The sequence below is a fragment of the Cucurbita maxima genome, unplaced genomic scaffold (genome assembly GCF_002738345.1).
Source record: "Cucurbita maxima cultivar Rimu unplaced genomic scaffold, Cmax_1.0 Cma_Scf00031, whole genome shotgun sequence".
NCBI lineage: Eukaryota > Viridiplantae > Streptophyta > Magnoliopsida > Cucurbitales > Cucurbitaceae > Cucurbita > Cucurbita maxima.
In genome coordinates, this window is record NW_019272047.1 from 2,637,808 (window position 1) to 2,643,740 (window position 5,933).

Genomic DNA, 5,933 nt, shown 5'->3' on the forward strand with positions numbered 1-5,933 from the left:
TTTTTTTTTTTTTTTTTTTTTTTTTTTTTTTTTTTTTTTTTTTTTTTTTTTTTTTTTTTTTTTTTTTTTTTTTTCATATGAGATGAAATTAAATAGATCGAAGTGGTTGTGAATTGGGTCGAGTATATGCCAATTATTATGGAACATTTTTATTTTTTTTATTGAGATTATATCTTCAGTTTAATTTTTCATTACCTAATTGTTGTGTTCTTGCTCAAATGAGGATACATTTTATAGCGTCGTGTCAGGATGAGTAAGAGTTTTTACTTTTCTTTACGATGTTTATTGTTACACCAACAAAGGCATAGTTACTACTAATTTTATATGTATTGTTTATAATTTGTATGCGACTATAACATGATCAACAAAATACTAATTACTTAATAAAACAATAATCATTAAAAGTTTCAAATGGGAAACTCTCAAATATATCAGAGCTTAGGGGGAAGTATACTTTGTTCTAGGGGAGGTGGTTAAATTTCTCTTCGAGGCTCGGGTGTTACATGTAAGCACTCCTATAAAACAAGTCTAGAAACTTTTTTGAAGATCTGATTCATGAGAATAATATATGGGGCATAACTGAGTCAATGATATCACAATAACTCATAACGACCATGTCCAACATGAAGAAATTCTTTGAAACATTGTCGTTCTTGACTTGTATACTCGAGGGAATCTTTGTTTTTGAAAGAATACATGTCCTTCATGACTACCTTAATTAGTTCCTCATATTCATTATATCGCCAAATGAGTCAATTCTTTCCTCTTAACGATCAGAGCTAATGCGCTCACTAGAAAAATGCTAAAGCTTTATGTTTGCAGCTTGGTCTACCTCAATTATACTAAATAATTATATCCAATATCTTAAAATTTGGAAGCGGATTCATGACTCAAGCTCTTTGTTTGTTGAAATCTGAATCTCAAATACAAAATTCGACTTAATTCCAACTTTCTCACTTTCTTCGAGATGAATTGCTTTCTTTCATCAACTAAATCAACAATTGAATCAATCGCGTATAACTTTAACCTCCAAGTCACCTCTAACCTTTCTAAATATCCAACCATTAACCTCCTTACCCATACTATCTTCAAAACTTCATTTTGTATACTTTTTCTATTTATTGAGAATGATCATCCCAAAAAGAAGTTATTTCCTTTAAATAAATCTAATACTTCATGAACATAGCAATTATTTTTGTATATGGGGGAGACGAGAGGTGCTTAAAAAAATTCGAGCTTTCAATAAATGACATGAAACCTTAACTAATCTAAGATATTTGGAACATTATGATATAGCTAAAAAGTTTATCATTAACTTACTCAAGGTCGATCATACGGGCATAGAGCCCAACCTACATTAGATGATCTCAGACTAAAAATCACCATATTGTCTCATTAGAATTTTATGAGATTTTCCTCAATTTAAGTCGTCGAACGTTCACTGCGTAATAAAAGTAAGCTGCCAAGATCAAAGAGTGTAAAGATTGTAGCAACTCAACGAGACAAAGGTAACCTCCAGACCGTTAGCAGTTCATACGTTGTCAATAAAGCTTCCACTTCCCTTTCAACTTCAGTACCAATACCGTCGAGCCAGGCCTAAGTCAGTTAGGATTGTGTGACTAATAGTTTAGTTGAATTATCCGCACAATATATCTTGTTATGGTTCAGTTAAAAAAAAAAAAGGAAGAAATTTTAAAAACTATCCAGAAATCGCATAACATATCTCGAGATTTTTGGCGAGGCGAGATTTACGTCAGTAACCCACCCCAACTTCACTTTAAAACCTACATATTATACCCCTCATTCACACAACTATTTTCACTCCTGTTTTTGCTAATTATACACACCACCATGAGAGTAAGAGACCAATAGAAAAAGATCAATACAAGGAAAACTTACTCACCGCAGATCTCAATCGACGACTCCAACCTCTTCCTCTCCAAGTCAACCTCAACGAAGAAGTGATTATAGTCATTCACAGAGGAATCGTCATCGTGTTAATCGTGGAACAGAAGGCAAGACACGTCACAGGAGACAAAGGAAATCGCAAAAGTCATTATGGGTATTGACAGGTAAGAAAGACAAGATTATGAGATAGCTTATGACATTTAAATATATTTGAATAATATTAAATATTCAAACACAATAATTCTTTTAATATATTTATAAATATAATTCTTGGATTGACCCAAAAGGTTTCCACAAAGGTTTCCCACACTTTCTCTTACACTTTCTCTTACGTGGAATTTTGTGTGAAACTCTATTGGAGGAATTTTATTTCCTTGATTTTCAGTCATACCTAAGTTTATGGAGGAGGAGGAGATTTGTAGTATTAAAAAAAAAAAAAAAAATAGAAGGTAGAAGTTGTCCCACATGCTTATTTTGAAAAGGGGGAGTTAAGCTCCACTATAGGAGGGATGTCCCTTACTTGAAGCAAGTCGGACAATACATTTTCTAATGTCTCTAGACCAAATTTAGCGATACGGCTCTCTTTTTTACTAGTTTCGGAGCCTTCAAGGTTAGTATAATAACCTTTTACTATTTGTGAAGTCTAAGTTTAAATGCAAAATAATTTTTTGAAGTCTAAGTTTAAATGCAAAATTAGATTTTGGAAGTTTAAATTATTTTATGCAAAATTAGGTTTAACTAGTTTAAATTATTTGGAGGAAGTTTAATTTATTTTATAAAAAATTAGGTGAGTCAATTCCCATAAGAGAATTCAGATTTATGATTGTGGAACACCTTAGATGAAATTAAATTTTAGAGAGTAGCGTGTCGTAGTAGTTCAACCTAGGCCAGCCAAGTAAGTGACCCTACTATCGTCTCTGTCGTAGGACTTATCTTATTCAAAATTAGGGTTCAGTTAGTTTAAATTATTTGGAGTAAGTTTAAATTATTTTATGATGAGTCAATTCCCACAAGAGAATTCCAATTTATGATGGTGGGATTCCTTAGGTAGAATTAAATTTTAGAGAGTAGCGGGTCGTAGTAGTTTAGCTTAGGCCAACCAAGTAAATGATCCTACTATCGTCTTTGTCGGAAGACATGCAATTATTCTATATTGGGCCTCTTGTGGCGGATGTGTGCCACTTGAGGGTCGTCGTTTTGCTTGTCTCGATGTCAGGGTCAAAACCTTACTAAACCTACTCTTTTCATAGTAAGGTTTTGAAGGAGCAACTGTAAGTCTTATTGGACAAGGGTTTCATCTAACCTGAGGGATCCTCTTCGAGTGCTCTAGTGTCGTTTGTCAATGTGAGATCTCACAACAGTTGAAGAGATGAACAAAGAATTCCTTTTAAGGGTGTGGAAGATTAGAACAAGAATGGGCATGGTTTAGAGTAATACACTGACATGAGACATATGAGCTTAGGGGACATGATATTCTTGAAGGCAACTCCGAAGAAGGGGTCCTAAGGTTTGAATAAAATGGAAAGCTGAGCACATGATTTATTGAACCTTTTAAAATCTTAGATCATATCTGTCATGACCCGTTTTTTGAGATTTTGAAAACTCAAACCGTGACCTAAAAGATGAAAGAAAAAACAGACAAAAAATAAAAGAAAAGAATAGAAAAGTAAAAGTTAATAATATTATTTAAATAAAAGAGAGTAAAGAGAAGTTTTGTTTCAAAATATTACAAAGGGATACAAATTAAACAAAGAAATACAAAAGACTCAAAATGACTGAAGAGGGATTGACGCTCCGAAACAACCCCCTCTATGACCGCACAACTCTCAAACGCTCCTCAAACACGACCAGTAGCCTGCGAACACTTGAAAAAAATAGGAAAATTGGGATGAGTATAAATATTATACTCAGTAAGCCACTTACTTGTATGCTCTTATTGCATCTTTAACAGATTCCCACGGACTTCTCTTTGGCTCTAGGACGTCTGGTTCTAGTCATAGGTCCTTGGAGATTTTTTTGTTCTCCATCCCTTCATTTAAACTCTAAGAGTTCCTTATGCTGAGCTGTAATGACCGGTGTCTCTCTATGAGGCGCTACCTTTGTATGACATTCTGAGACTATATGATATCTTATCTAGGGTGTGTTGAGTACCTCCTAGGCCCATGATAGTCCCCCTTATTTTCCATGAGAAACGGCTAGGAACAACGAGAATTTATTAGGAACCTTTGGTCCTTCTATGAAGTTATAGATACTGTTCACACAACTAGTAGCCTAAGAACACTCTTAAGGTGCTTCGTTTGTTGGTGTGATATGATAGACTCATAGGGAAAGGTTAGGTCTAGACTCAGTGACTTGTCACTTTTAATCACAAATCCCTATGCTTATCATATTATTAGGTCCTAATTCACATAAAAATATGGTATCAATTAGAATCGGGATAAAAATCAAGCAAACAGAAGTCGAACAGGACGAAAACTAACCTTCATTGTGCAGCACGCACTTCCACTCGTTGGAAAGACGCTCCACGCGCTCATACGAATGCGCTTGAGGGAAGAGGACGCACATCCTGGTGCTGCCATGTGGCATGCTTGGGTTCGTCCGCCACTGATGAGTCGTGGGTTCGAATTCAGAGGTGGCGCTGGCAAGTGAAACTCCTTATGTTGACGCATGACACCATGCAGATTAGGTTGAACATCCTTCGAGTCAAACTAGGTCAGATGTGGGCGCGAGTCGTATATCGGGTGGAGTTGCAACATAGAATCTACTAGGATTCTTCATGAATACTATGGGGAATCTTTCTAGAAGAACATATCAATATCTTAGACCTTAACTCGTAAGAAATGACTTATAGTGAAAGGTTACCTCGCGGGTCTCCATTTCTTGCTCTAATGAGAAATGACTTATAGTGGAAGGTTACCTCGCCCGTCTCCATTTCTTGCTCTCACTCTCCAACATTCTCTCTCATCCATATAATGAAATGTTATTATTAAGAGAATTATTGAAATTGGCCCAGGCAAGTGTCGAATCCTACGAGGCTTAAAACTCATATTATAAAAAGATATATTACTATTAAGAATTAATAAAATTGGCCCGTGCAGGTTACGAACCCGTAACCTGCACGCTCTAACCAACTAAGCTAATAGGCCATAAGTTTTATGTACATTGTAGATCAGTAGCTCCTAATCTAGTGAGTTTAGATTACATCATTTTATGCATAATAAACTTAAAACTTCAAGTCGTTATCTTTAAGTTTGTAGTGTTGCAACTCCATATCATGAAAAGATATATTATTATTAAGAATTAATGAAATTGGCCCATGCAAGTGTCAAACCTGCGACCTTCGTGTTATTAACACGATGTTCTAACCAACTAAGCTAATAGGCCATAGGTTTTATGCACATGGTAGATCGATAGCTTCTAATCCAGTCAATCGAGTTTCGGTTACATAATTTTATGCTTAATAAATTAAAATTTTAAGTCATTATCTTTTAAAGTTTGTTATGCTGTAATTTGGTATCATGAAAAGCTATTATGAAGAATTAATGAAATTAGACCATGCCGGTGTCAAACCTGTGACCTAGGCCATAGGTTTTATGCGCATTATAGATTGGTAGCTCTAAATCCATTCAATCGAGTTTAGGCAAAATTAAATTTTAGAATGTCGCATTAAGCCAACGTCAAATGGTCATAATAGCTTCGGCAGGCCAACCAAGTGGCCCTACTATCATTTCCCTCTGCAACCAATGTGAGATCTCATGATCATCTATCAACTACTAAATGAAAATCAATGCATTCTATTGCCCTATCTTAACTTCCATGGGGCCATTCCAACATTCACTGTTATCCGTTTTGGCCAGTACACCACCCGGTGTCTGGTTCTGATACCAATAGTAACGCCCATAATTTTCTTACCCTAATTAGAGATGTCACTACATGCATGACTTAATTAACATATGCGGAATTTGAAATGAAACATTTACAAATGAAGCCATAGACTTGCACATTTAATTTAAAATAAGAAAATA